Below are 14,735 nucleotides of genomic sequence, written 5' to 3'. Positions count from 1 at the left end.
GCTATCGGGGAGCACTTCACACACAATTCAGGTTTTTCATTGCACATTAGAGTGTAGTTCGCAGGTAATATAAATTACCCCAATTGATCCGGGGTTTTTAAAAAATCCACTTTTGGGGTTGGTTTTTATTGGCAACTTAGAATTCACAGTGAGGCCTTGTGGAAAAACCACGGTAAAGCCTGCTCTCTGGGAAAGCTCCAGGTAGGGCTGGGAAGGACACTTGCTTGAAACCTTGGAGAGCTGCTGCCGGTCTGTGTAGACAATATTGATCTAGATAGACCCATGACTCAATGAGGCTGTTCTCACAAGCAGCTAAACGCAAACCTTAGGCTTAGGCAGCCAAGCCTGGATATGAGAACCTCCAGGATCTGCACAGATCCCGGCAAACCCAGTGTCAAGCCTGGCTCTTAGCCAAGGTTAAGGGCACAAATGCCTGGATCGTGTATCAGCGTGAGCTGTTTGCAGCTTGAATGGACACAGAGATGTGTGCCTAGAGTGCCTGTACCCTGTGCCCGTACATGCACAGTGCGCAGTGCACTGTGGGATACGCAGAGGCCAGGGTAATGAGTCCTGGACTCTGTTGCTCTGTGCTGCTGGGGGCAGCGTGGATAGTCATTTGCTCCCAGCAATGCGGGTTGTGTGGGTGCCTGGCTTGCACGCAGCAGGGGCTAAAAGCAATTGTGTGGGGGAAGGTAGGTTGAACCCTTCCTCCCCACCCACCCAGTCATGAGAATAGCCCCAATATAAGGCAGCTTTTTATGTTCTTCAGGGCCTACTGTCAAAGACGCTTGAATGGGGTTCTGAAGCAGCCTTCAGTCCAGGCACTGAACAAGTGCTTAGCTTTCGCACTGCAACAGCATCCTTTGGCCTTTAGTCGTTCTTGGAGCATAATGAAAGGTATCCTGTTGATTCTTGGCCTGAATATGCTTTTATTGTTGTGATCCATCCTCTAGTGTATGTGGAAGCAGGACACCAAGCCAGTTCTAGGGTTTCAGACACAGCCCTTTTATTCCAGTTAAGGGAAATGCAGTACATCCAGGCTTGATAAATCTTTATCCATTAAGAGGCAAACAGTAGCCTCTCACTTCTGACCAGCTGGATTTTTTGTATCCTGCAGGGGTATAAAACACCCCACAACAAGGAAAGAAGGTTACTTTATCACAATCATGAGTGAGAGCGCCTAGGAAGTAGAACTGGGAAGACTTGCTGAACATGCTGAACCCCATTTCTGTGGGGGCTGAGGGGTTCTTCATGTATGATAGTTTACCCAGGGGAAAAGCTTGTTCACATGTGCATGCATTCATGTGTAGCAGTTGTGCATGTTGTGTCTGGGTACATATACATAGGTTTCAACATAGATACATACAGCACATCCCCAGCCCCTTCAACCTCTCTCACAATTTGTCTTCACTCATTTCATGTATACTATTCTGCTAAAACAAGAGACAATGTATGATGGTTCATTATACCCCTGAGTTGCCGTGAACTTTTCTCCTTCACCTTTACCACCATCAACCTCAAAATCTTTCCTGCTGTCTTAAATGGCAGTTCCCATCATCCCTTGTTCTCCCATCATTCCTGGTTTTCCCTTCGGCCTTGAAGTCCCTCCAAGTTATACCTATATGTGATGTGATTGCTTTAAATCTCTTTTCAGTGAAGCTCTTGGCTTAATACTTCTTTCCACACTCCCTAGGACCTCAATATTTGCGGGGGTTCCATTCCATGCTACAACTGCAAATAAGGAAACCACGGATATCGAGTCATTGGGGCAATGGGGAATTCAGGGTTAGGTTCCCAGTCACCGGAAAGCTTTGCTAAAACATTGAATGGGGGGGTGCAAGGGGGGATGTGGGGGGGAATCTGCCTACCATCTTAGCTGCTCCCCCTGAGTGACACTGTCCCCCCACATGCTGCCAAATTGGCTGAAAATCAGCCAGAAATCGCTGCTGTCCCTTTAAAAATGGAGCAATTTTGAGGCTTCAAAACACAAAATGGCGGACAGAAATGATCTCCATGATAATTTCCAGCTGTCCCCGACCTGCAGATACATGAGGTCGGCATGTCCTCTCCGCATATGCTGAGGTTGGTGTCTATTACCCAACCACAGATATGTGAATCTGCGGATGTAGAGTCTGTGGATATTGAGGTCCTCCTGTAATTGCATTCATTCACCTTTGTCCCTTGCCACTCTTTTTGCCACCTCCCTCATTGTAAGAATTTAGGTTGTAAGTTCTTTGGGGCAGGGGCTTGCCTTTTTTTGTGTTTTGTTTTTGCTTCTGTTGAGTGTGTGTGTGAGAGAGAGAGAGAGAGAGAAAGAGAGAACCAATAAGTCGGTCCATAAAGCAAGCAGAGTCAAAATCCAACATACCAGAGGTCTGGAACCAGGGGATCAGTCCATTTGTCAGGAGCAGGTGAGGCCAAAGTCAGAACAGGACCAGGAAATTGGTTGAGCAGGAACAGGCTAAGTCAAGGTCAAACAGGCCAGGTTCCAGGGAACCCAGAGAGCAAGAAACCAAATCAGCCTGGGTGCATTCACAACAAAGTTGTTCCAGCAAAAGACCAAGACTTCAGGCCAGAGTGCAGGCTTGAAGATGCAAGATTTAAAGGGCCGGTGCTCTATTCTCCAGGAGCTGGCTGGGAGGTTGCTGGAGAAACCTGTATCTTGATGGTACTAATAATAAGCTAGTGAAAGTGAGCATAAATGATACTTAGGATTAAAAAGTCAAAATCTCGCAATATGCAATTATCTAAGGTAGAAACAATGTCAATTCTGTTGCTGGAAGAGTTCCTCTTTAATGGCAGCCCTTATCAAATTTAGAGGCAGACCTTCAGGATAAGTAGATGACAGTGTAATCTTACAGATCAAACATCCAGGAAGAATTAAGATCTTTGTCGCCCTCTAATGGCAAATGCACTGAATACTGTATAGAGAGAACAGGAGGAACTCTCCTGTTTGCTAGTTCTTCTGATTTTCCACCTGTTTCCTGCCATTTGCTGGAACTCCTTTTGTTTACATACATTTGGCTCCTTGATGTAGTATTTAGGGATGAAGTCTTTGCCAAGGCAATCATCACAGAGATTTCTTACAGGCTATCGCCCATTTGCAGAGATCCTTTTGGAGCTCTCCACGTGCGGTTTGGGATTTCCCCATTCAACATGAATTGTGTTAATTTACTTCAGCATTGCCTTTTTCCTTCATGGGCTGCTGTGCATTTCCACCCCAAAGTGTACAGCCTTCCTTTCACAAGAGGTTTTGATATGCTTGGCAGGTTTGGGCTTTAAAGTGGCTTAAAAGATTATGACAGTTTAATGAGTCAAGGCATCTTTAAATGCTTATCCTGTCCAAAGGACTTAAGGCAGCTCAAACACTTAATGCTGTCTTAAGGTATAGGACTATGGATATTCTTTTTGCAACCAGATCTTTCACTGTACACAGCCTTGCTTCCTTCCCCTTGAAACATGCAGACAGGATGGACAATTAAGGTGCTGGTATGTTTCCCAGAATAATTTCGGGCAGCAGCGATATAGGAAGGTGCTGAAAGGCATCATCTCATACTGCATGGGAGGAGGCAATGGTAAACCATTCCTGTATTCTACCAAAGAACACCACATGGCTCTGCAGTCGCCAGGAGCCGACACTGACTTAAGGGCCCAACTGTACCTTTACCTTTTGGGCACTTCCAGGAACCCTTCTTTTTTGCTGCTCTGTTAACAAAAGCCTACAGGCTGCACCTGTCCATAATAACATTGCATACCAGAGTCCTACAGATTTCTCAGGTTCTGTTCCATCCAAATTTTGCTTCTCCCATTCCAATCTCTTCTGATAAAAATCCCTGGATTTTCCCCATCACCAAAAACAGCTGCTCCCAGCGGCTTGCAGGGTGCTGAAGGTATCACCAGTAATGACTTTTTAAAGGTACTTTGCACTGCCCTTACCAGCCTCCTCCGGGATCATGCAAATCAATTTGCAGGAGGATCATGCAATGATTGAGGTGAGATTTGAATCAAGGACTTCCTGTTCATACCTTAGTCTTACTCACTGTACAACAATATGGACAGAAGAAAGAAGTCCTGGTTTTTCCACTGCTGGAGAGTAAAAGTGGTTTCCTGTTGGCTTTTCTCTGAATCCCAGCATTTATTGATATATAAACATACTCTTTGGAATTGTAAAGAACCTCATAAACATTTTGTACAATCCTTTAATCTTAATAGGTATTTTATAACCTGCTCCACAAGATGCTTTATTGTTCCTAGTGGTTGCATAGGTTTGTCTCACGCCAGCCTACCTTCCTATAATTTTATAGCCAAACTCAGAGGACATTATGACTTGGCTGTGGAGTGCTCTCTGTATGGCATAGAAATCCTTACTCTCATAAGAAATGGCAATAGGAAGAGTGATGCCTTTTACTGGAGTTTTAGAAGTGATGCTGGAATGCAGGCTTTTACCATGACCCAAGAAGCAAATATTTAATCCACTGTATGACATCTTCAAAAGTTCTGAGCCAAAGGAGGAGATGAAAGCACTTTCCCTGGTGGTCTTTAAGCGGAATCTGAAATCATTTTTATTGCTGCATGGCCCTCATGGACATAATTTTGTGCTGCTCAGAATGCTTTTTGGGGCAGGATTGATTGATGAACTACCCCCATGCTCAAACCTCTGTTATATGCTACCACAGTGCACATGCCTTCTTTGAGTGCAAATGTGCAGGTTCAGTTAGGACGTCAGCCATTATTACTAAAACATGTTTATCTAGAGCTTGTCACAAACAAATTCTCCAAGTGGTTTTCATAGCAAAAGGTATGAGAAACTGGTTTCTGTACCAAGCTGGCTCACAATTAAAAAAAAAAAAAAGAGTCCTCACACACAAAGGAGACATTAGCAGTAGCCACTGGGAGAGATGCTATGCTTGGGCTGGATTGGGACAGTTGTTCTTCTCCTGGAGCATTTCCGGACGGGGCTTTTAGATTGCTTCTCCTCCTGAATGAAGGGTATGCATTCACTTATTGGCCAGATTTACCCCAAAGTCCCAGAGGAGCACTCCGCACACAATTTGGGTTTTCCATTTTACTTTGGAATGTAGCTCGATTTAAGTCCAGGGTTAAAAAAAAAATCCACTTTTTTCATCAGGTTTTGGGGGGTAAATTTGAACTTGCAGTAAAGCCTCAGAGTAAACACGCAGTAAAAAAGCAAACCTGCTGTCTGAAAATGCTACTGCTAAATATAAGAGAGCCACCTCTTTCCCTCACAAGTTTTCCTTGTGAGTATTTTGCTGGTTTCTTCTTGTGACCAGGAGCGCAGGACTCCAGCGAGCCAATTCTTTGACTTTGTACGCAGACCTTTTGCTCCAGGTGAGGGGAGTCTATGTAGAACCCCAGCACACTTCCATCCACCCAGAGGCTGGGCTATTACTACTGCTACTGGAAGTTCTCAAAATAGTTTGCATAGACAAATAATAAATTAATAAGATGGTTCCTTGTCTCAAAGGGTTCATAGCAGCAAGCACTGGAGTGATGTTGTGCTGGGTTTGAGTCTGTCTGCATACCGGGGAATGCTCTTAGAAGAACTCTCAGTCACTGCTGGCACTTAGAACCTCCCCTGAGGGAAGGAACGTCCACCCAGTCAGGCTGTTGGAGATGGCACTCTATTCTCCTGGAGTAGCAGCTTTAACTTCTGCCTCCTCCTCTACTTCCTAGCTGCCTCTCCTCTCCTCTCCTCTCCTCTCCTCTCCTCTCCTCTCCTCTCCTCTCCTCTCCTCATTTATTCCCTACATACTAATCTGAGGAACATCATCTAAACCTCCTTGATGAGGACCAGCAGCAGCAGATGGATTTCACCATCATGCCTTTGACTCCTCTGGCTGGCCACTATCAGTAAGCAGAATACCAAGCTAGATGGACTATTGTTTTGATCCAACATGACAAATCTTGTTTCACTGGTTTTTCTAATTATGAAAGCTGCAAGTACAGAAGAGCAGTTTGATGGCATATGATCTGCTTGGAAATCTGTGCATGCAAAAATCCATGCCTTGCAAGTCACGAAAGAGTTCTTTCAGACCGCCAAGCTTTCATTCTCTGCTGCTTTAATGGCCTTTTGTACAGCGTTCTCCAATTTCTGCTTTCTTCCCACCAGCAACAGCAGCTGCTTTATGCTGTGCTGACGCTGCACGCCTTTGAAGAGCAGAGCACTGCTTCGGAAATTGTACCATTCTTAACAATGGGAAGTGGCCCTCCCCACTGAACTGGCATCGTGTGTGAGTCGTTTTATTTTTATCTCCATTGAAGTGCAGCCAAGGCTAGTCATGAAACCACTGAGTGTGGAAATGTGTCTCTGTGGTTGGTTTAATGGAAAGGTCTGATTGAGAATCGGAGGAGTCAGGCTGGCCTTGATCACCCTCATTCATTACTTCTAATGACAGGAACTTCATTTAGATGGCATCTGCTTTTGCCTATGGAAGTATTAGCTCTGTTTTGTTAATGTTTCAGTAGAGACCCATTTTCATTTTTGTTGACCAAACCTTTCCAAGATGGATCACAAACTAATGATTTACACTCTGGCCCAACAGCTATGCATAATGGTGACTGAGCATAGAGTGACGTGTACCTAAAGCAAATCTTGGGACTGGCCCACCTGGGTGTAATGTATGTCAGTTGCAATTTATCATGTCAAGAGGATTTCTGGTGGCAGAGAAGCTTATCCACCTAAGATAGTCTAAAGGGCAGGGCCATCACGCCATTACTCACTCTCTACTGCTTTGCCATCACCACTCAGACTTTGGTGGCTGCTCTTAAGTCATCTAGGAGTTGGGACTTTTTAGTTTAGAAAAAAGGTAACTAAGAGGGAGACATGATAGAGGTTTATAAAACTATGCATGATGTGGTAAGTTTTGCTCCTTTTCGTAAAACATTGGAACCAGGAATCATCCCATGGAACTGATTGCCAGGAAGTGTGGAACAGACAAAAGGAAAGTATTCCTTCAAACAGTGCATAATTAATCTAAGGAATTTGTTGCAGTGGGATGTGGTGATAAGCACCAGCTTGGGTGGCTTTAAAAAGTGGTTAGACAAATTCATGGCCACCTTAAGTGGCGCAGTGGGGAAATGCTTGACTAACAAGCAGAAGGTTGCCTGTTCAAATCCCCACTGGTACTATATCAGGCAGCAGCAATATAGGAAGGTGCTAAAAGGCATCATCTCATACTGCGCAGGCTCTGTGGGCACCAGGAGTCAGAATCGACTTGACGGCACACTTTACTTTAGACTAATTCATGGTCTATCAGTGACTAGTAGGCTTGATGGTTTTATGCTGCCTCCAAGTTCAGAAGCAAAATGCCTCTGAATACCAGTTACAGCAGAGCAACAGCAGGAGAGGGCACATGCCTTCATCACTTGGTCATGGGGTTCGCAGAGGCATCTGGTGGGCCACTGTGGGAAACAGGATGATGGACTAGATGGGCCTTGAGCCTGATCCAGCCAGCTCTTCTTATCTTCTTATGTAGTGCAGAGGCATGGATGGGGTCTTCAGGTCTACTGAATGGTCTGCGGAGGCCATATGCCTTTAAGCACTGCAGAAGCAGATCTGATCAGTAACCTGATTGCGAGAGCATTGAAAGCTCTGGGTAACAATAAGACATACATATATGGTTTACGCTATTCTCCAGACAATGGTCTGGGGCTAGAAGTTTGTTTTGCTTCATGAACAGATCTTCCTCAGAATTAAGGAGGCACTGTAAAAAAAGAAAACGTTGGCCTCTCCTAGCAGCAATGGGCTCAGATTTACAGAGCCCATGCACTGGGGCATGGTTGGAGCGTTAGGGGTGTGCACAGAACTGGCTGGTTTGGTCTGGTTCGAGTCTGAACTGTTCTGGGCCAGTTCGGTCTGGAACCCCCTCGAACCCACCCCCAGTTCAGTCTGGTCCGGGGGGCGGGGGTTGGTGAACATTTCTAGGTTTTAATTAAAAAAACAACAACTTACCCCCTTCAGGGGTGGTGGTGATTCTCCAAGGTAGTGGAGGGGTGTCCATGGAGGTCATGCCTAGGCCACGCAGAGGCCCATTGCGCAGGCACGACCTCCAAAATGGCCTCTGCGCTGGGGGAAAGGCCAGAACAGGCCAAAGAATGGTGGATTAATCCAGTTTTGGAAGTCAGGGAAGCCAGTGGGAGGAGGAGGAACCTCCGTGGATTCCCGCCACTGCCTCGGAGAAACCCCCCTGGAGGGGGTAAGTTTTTAAAATTAGATTTTTTTAAAACCTAAAAATGTTTGCTGACCTCCCAAATGGGTTGGTTTGGCTCGACCTTGAGCCTTTGAAATGAATCAGTTTGACTTTGAACCAGTTCGATTCTGAACCTGTTTGCACATCCCTACGGAGCTACATAACAAAACCAACGAGAGATGCGCTAAAGCAGGGCTGTACAACTTCGGCCTTGCTGCAGATGTTGGACTATAATACCTATCATCCCTGACTAGTCTTGTGGAGGAGGAGAGCTGGTCTTGTGGTTGCAAGCATGACTTGTCCCCTTTGCTAAGCAGCGTCCACCCTGGTTGCATATGAAATGTGAGACTACAAGGCTCTACACACCGTGTGTAGAGCCAAAATGGCATCTGTGAGGAGAGCAGGTTTGACCTGCTCTCCCCACAGACGGCCAGGCAGCATTCTCTGGGCCACTGGATTGGCTGCCCAGATGATTACCGGCTCCATCATGGAGCCAGTTGGAGCTGTGGGGTTTGGGAGCTTCCCGGCCCCCGAAGTTCCATAAGGCACCACACAAGTGTGCAGTGCCTTAGTGGGGAGCCTCCCGATGCTGGGAGGCTTGTCGTAGCCTCCCAGTCAGGAAGTTACTCCTGAGTCACTGCAGTGCAGTGTGGAGCTGCGGCAATAAATGATCCTTCAGCCCAGTTTGGGGCAGCGATCACGCCTGAAACCCGGGTTAAGTGGTGGGCTTCGTAAGTGGGTTTGCTGCTGAGCCGCCAGCGGGAGCTGTGTGGCTCCTGTTGCTGCACACAAGCAGCAGGAACTGGGCTGGGCTCCCTTAGCCCGGTTCCTGATGCTCATGAGAAGAGCCTCTACATGTGAGCACTGTAAGATATTCCCCTTAGTGGGTGGAGCCACTCTGGGAAGAGCATCTAGGTTCCAAGTCCCCTCCCTGGCATCTCCAAGATAGGGCTGAGAGAGATTCCTGCCTGCAACCTTGGAGAAGCTGCTGCCAGTCTGTGTAGACAGTACTGAGCTAGATGGACCTGACTCAGTAGAAAGCAGCTTCCTAGGTTTCCTAGGTTTCTTTAATACCTCCCTGCCCAAAGGGTAGAAGCCTTAAAGGAGCAACTTTCTGCAGTCTCAGCACTCCTCTGATTGGTCTGATCCTGCCTAGCTTGTTGCCAGTGCATGCAACAGTGTGTGTGAGAAACAGCTCTTCCGGGGGCTCAGGCTCTGAAGGTGATGTTTTGCAGGACTCCAGCTCCAGGGGTCTGGAGCTAAGGCCTGGGACTGGGTCTAGAACTGGTCCTGCCTTCTTTGGGTCAGATTCGGAGTCACTATGCAGGGCAGTCTGGGCCACGATAAAGCTCCTGTGATTTAGATGCACAAATATGGAAAATGTAGTTGGTGTTCCTTTTTTGTCATGGAGATAAACGGTAGGAAAAGCCTTACCTACTAAATATATGTTTCTCATGTGGCTACTAAACATGCAGAAGCCCGGTGTTGATCTAATCTTAGTTATTAAGACTGTAGTGGGGTGGTGGTGTTCATGCACTTGGCTTCAGGGCAACTCAGATCTCTTAAGCCTGCCGGGGTTCACCTAATCTTTGCTTGTCACTCTCTTGCTGCTGTTGCTGTGCACCCTCTCTAGATTTAGGCTCAGTGCTGCTATATTACATCAGGCCAGAGTAGCAGTACTGACCTATTCTGAAGCACCAATGGAATGGATCAGCTAGCAAAAATGGTGCATTGTTGCACATTGCAAGGCTGTGTGCTTTGTGTGATCTGCCCTCCACTGCTTAATCTCTGATAAACTGATAATCTCTTGTCCAGAGTACCCCCAGAATTCTTGAGCTGACCCTGCCCTTTGGGTAGACACCCAAAATAAAAACTAAGAACACTGAGGATGTCACAGATAAGGTAATTTTGGCACCAGCTTAGCATTGCCTTTCTTGTTGTTGCTATCCAACCATTTAATACCCATTAGCATGAAAAGGTCCAACAAACACCTTTTCTTCTCACTACTCACATGCTCCTCTCTGTGAGAGTTCCCTTAATAATATCTTTATTTTATTGTATTGACTGTAGATCATTGCAATATTGATATAGGGTGCATGTAAAACATAACACCAGTACATATAAAACAAGATAGTCATATTATACTACCACATTCCCTTGTAAACACAAAATATAGATTACAGAGATCAATATCTTCACAAGTCGATATTATGCCACAGGTCCAGTCTTTTCAGTTATTTCCGCCTCTGGCCTTGATCTTGGCTGCTGTCAAAAGCTACCTCTTCTCAGGCCCTTATCACCCAACAAATAGATAAATTGGCCAGGAACTGGTAGCCCTGAAGTGTCATCCAGAATTGCTGCCCACAGTCTGTATTGTAGTTCTGAATATATAAGACCACTAGTCATCACAGCTTTGTGAGGCACCAAATTGACTCACTACCCTTGTGTGGCAATACTTCGAAGGGCACAATTAATGCCCAGTCTTTGCTGCCTGCCTGGGATGGCACAAACCCGGGAGGGGGCGGGGGAGTTAGTTGCTAAACATCTGGCAGGCCCCAATATATGACTGGCAGGCTGCATTTGACTGAAGGGCGTCATGTGTTGTGCAGGCCTCACCTAAGTTAATAAAAAGTATAGTGGGTCAGATCATCAGTTACCCCTGTATCTTGTATACACAAGAATCAGTCAAAGATGCTGCAGTATCTGTTTTGAGGGCTGCTGTGGAGTTGTGGGTTCTTGTGAAGTCTGTGTGTATACGTGGCAAGAAATCCATTGCATTTTATTGTTATGAAGCTATGGAATAAGTGACAACTCTTAAAATGAAGGGCATCTCCAAATTGTACTTCTAGTTTATTAGCTATCCAGGTGCTCTTAATTTTGTGACCTCCCAACCCCACATCTCTAGTATTGTAAATGACAGTACTATGAGGAATTCATCTAAAGGGGGCTTGGTAGAGACGACTGCCCACCCATCTCACAACTGTTCCTAACAAGCAGTACTCTTGAATCATCACTGTCATTTCTTTTAAACCATATTTTATTTTAAAAGTTTCCATTCTTAAACCATTTCAGAACACACACATACCCCATTTTATAAATTATGTGCAAGCAACAAACTTCTATAATATGTCAAATATATCTGCTGCTGCCGCCATGTTTTTTGGTGCTGTATCCACATACCTGTTAACAAGCTTCTAAGCAGTTGCACACCTCCCTTCGGGGATGTCTAGACTGGCTCACTTGCTGGAGTTGTCCTCTGCTGTCTATTTTGCTTGGAGCTTTAATATGGTAAACTGAGTTTGCTCTGGATTACTATCTGAAATCTCTAGTAGTCCAATACACAAAGGAGTCTGCTGCCTTCTTGCATTGGACTGGACTCTATAACCTTCTCCTAGGCCTTTGATTCTAAATATGTTCACTGTGATATCTGATGCTGAGCTACACTGATGGAGAACCACCTTGAGAGTCTACACACAGCTCACTGGTCTTTTGCGTATGAGATGATCTTGCTGAATGTTTGTTACCATTGTGATGTACAATGTCCTTTCGACACTTACATTGTTAGTGATATATTTTCTTGCTTGGATTTTGATGGGGTGGGGGATGGGGGGACCAGTGTAATTCTTTCATTGGCCTGTCGCTGTGAATATCTATCAAACTGTAGTTTCATATGAATGAGATACTACATCACTGTCAGAGCAGGGATATATTTTTAAGACAGTTTTGATTATTGGAGGGGGCATCAACAAGGGAGGATCAGCATTTTTTAATGACTTGGCTGAAGTAGAGAAGTGGAAAAAACATAATGTTAAAGAAGGAAAAATGATTCAAGAGGGACAGGCTGCTTTGGAAGGGGAAGACAGTGTGGAACTGGAATGGTGTTCATTCATTCATTGTGTGAACATGGAATCTAGTACCTGGTAGTTTTTATTTAAAAACAGGTTTCTAGCTCTCATGGCTGATTTTTGCTTTTAGATATTTATCACAAAAGCTTGGAATTGTGGCTGGGAGGGCACAGATCAAATGCATATGACAGATCGGCCCATGACAGTTCCTTGTTTATAGTAAGTGTGTCCGACATGAGCAAAAGCGCCCGTTTGGCATGCTACCCCACACCAACATACTTTCTGGTTTTGGAAGACACATGCAAAATGCAGCTATTGCTACTTGTAGTGAGTCAGTCAAATGCCCTATTATATCATGGCTATTCTGCAACGTCCCCCTTATCTTGTTTCAAAAAGTCTACTTCAGGCACGTAAATAGGATTTGGTGGAGTGGGTGAGCCAAAAAACAAAGACAGATGGCTGTGAATTAGCTCTAACACCTTCTATATTGTTGCAAAACGAATAAGAAACCAATATATAAGCTGGGAAGAAAAGGGTCGGGGGAGAGAACCACTTACACCAAATGGAGGTGAACTAGGGGATGACTTTTAAAAATTAATCCCCCCCACCAAGAATGTAGACTTTAGACATTTATAACTACTTTTACTGGAACTGAAATTATGCATTTAGTAGTACTACTTGTTTTAATGGGCCTAGCAGTGTGCAAAATGAAGCCGTGTTTCCACAGGATTTTCTGCATCTTTGCCTTGTTTTCTCAGATATCGGGAAACTTTGTGGAGAGTGTTGGTCATCCTCTCTTTTCCAAATAACTTCTGCACATATGAAGTTGGTTTGTTTTTTTTTACCACCCGCCCCCCAAAAGCAGTTTTAGAAACTGATGGCTGTTGTGGCACAGGGGTTGCGGCCGTGTGTTGGTGTTTTACATGCACAAATGAAATGCATTGTGAATCTCTTCACCATAGAGGAGGTAATACACATGTTGGAGCTCTGATCCTGATCTTGTCTCAGGTAGAGTTGTGTGCAGGGGGAATAGCTTCTGGTCACAGAATACTTTGCAGAATGGGGGATCTGATGGACACTGAACTTGCTCCTGCTGTTTAATTCAGCAAGTGGATGTGGAAGCAGGCTGATTTTAAGAACGTGATATTTAAACCATGAATGTGGAGATGTTTTGTACAAATCTGCTGAACTGTATTGGAAAAAGATCCCATTGCACAACCACTCTGAACTGAACACATTTAGTATGTTCTGATTTACTTGAAAGCCTCTCACTGCAGTATTTCTCAATCCCTTCTGATGGGCTGTAGTGCACTAAAAGCAGATTTCCCCCCTTCTCTTTAGTCTGCCTATTACAATTTTAATAAGTTGTGGCCTCAAAGGTCGCTTTCTCAGCACTGTTAACCTGCCCATCATATCCGGGCAAATAAAAATCCTTCTTCCTAACAGGAATTTAGACCAAAGTGGGGAACTTTATTATCACTGATAAAACAAAGGCTTATAAAAGTGCTGACCAACCATTTGTGAAAGCCATTACTCCCAGGAAGATTATGATTGCGGATCATCGCCTCTTTAGGTGAAAACAAAGCCAAAATAATCTTGGTCAGGTCAGAGTGATTTTGGTGCTTGTGTCATTTTTTCTCTTGCAGACTCTGAATATCAATTGCTGGGAAACAACAACAGTGGGAGAGCGGGGCTATTTGCCTACATATCCCACTTCTGTGCTTTCCAAAGGTATCCAGTTGGCCATTCTGAAAAACAGGATACTGGACTAGATAGATCTATCAGGGCCCTTGTTATGCCCAAGTCTTTCCTCTTATTTCAGTAAATAAATGCACCATGCACTCATGTTGCCACCAGTGCTTTAAGAAGCATGAGCATATACACAGAGCCCCAGTAATTGCGAGTCCTCTCTCTCTCTCTCTCTCCTCAGAGTGGTAGCTTTTTAGTTTCTCTTCTAATTTGTTCCTACAATGTATACTAGGCTGAAAGACTTTCATCCCATTTTTTAATTAACATGAACACAAAATTAATAAGAGTAATATTTTCCTTAATGGTCACTGTAGGAGAGAATTTGAATCAACCCCATATTTAGCAGAGAAACCCAGTTTGATGAGAGCAGAGCACATAGATGGAGGCACTCCTACCCCCTGACTTCGGGGCTGAAGTCCAGGGACTCCACACCCCTGGGGACTTCCAAATCCTCTTTAGTCTGTCCTGGGTGGTGTAGTTTGTGCCTTCAAGAGCCTACGTGTTAAAAAAACGATGCTTAACTTGCAGTGGGTGGGGCCTCCAAAGGCCTTTAGGTCCAGGCTCCAAAATTACCTAGGTGTACCTCTGCACATAGATGATATCTGGAGACAATTGTTCAAGGTATAGAAACAAGTAAAGGTTTATTTTAAGACAAAACTTAGATAGAAAAGCCTGCACCCTGTACTAGCTACCTCATGTTGGAAGGAAGAAGGAGAGAGAGATGGAGAGAGAGAGAGGGAGAGAGAGGAGTGTCCTAAAAGTATCGCTCCACCCAGGGCATAGCTAGGGGAGAGGGGGCCCGTGTTCATCCCTCTCCCTGGTGGTCCCTCGGAGTGAGGGATATAATGAAGAAAATAGGGAGAGGTGGAGCTGGGGGGCCCTCAGGAGCTGGGCCCCCCGGGTTCTTTGAACGCATCCGCTCATTTATAGT

General features: G+C 45.0%; 1 protein-coding gene across 14 annotated transcripts in view; it reads left to right on the top strand.

Annotated features, from left to right (window-relative positions):
• Nucleotides 1-14,735, top strand: part of MAPK10 (mitogen-activated protein kinase 10) — a 335,464-nt gene that overhangs the window by 131,422 nt on the left and 189,307 nt on the right. The window contains exon 3 of one of the 14 annotated variants that reach the window (XM_053253752.1): nt 6,131-6,249. The exons of the other annotated variants lie outside the window; for them this stretch is intronic. The gene's annotated coding sequence lies outside the window, so the exon portion shown is untranslated. The remainder of the gene's footprint in view (nt 1-6,130; nt 6,250-14,735) is intronic. 14 annotated transcript variants of the gene reach the window in all.

This window comes from Hemicordylus capensis, chromosome 5, assembly GCF_027244095.1.
Source record: "Hemicordylus capensis ecotype Gifberg chromosome 5, rHemCap1.1.pri, whole genome shotgun sequence".
Lineage (NCBI taxonomy): Eukaryota > Metazoa > Chordata > Lepidosauria > Squamata > Cordylidae > Hemicordylus > Hemicordylus capensis.
The sequence above is the reverse complement of the archived record's forward strand: the minus strand, read 5'-3'. Positions and strand labels throughout refer to the sequence as shown.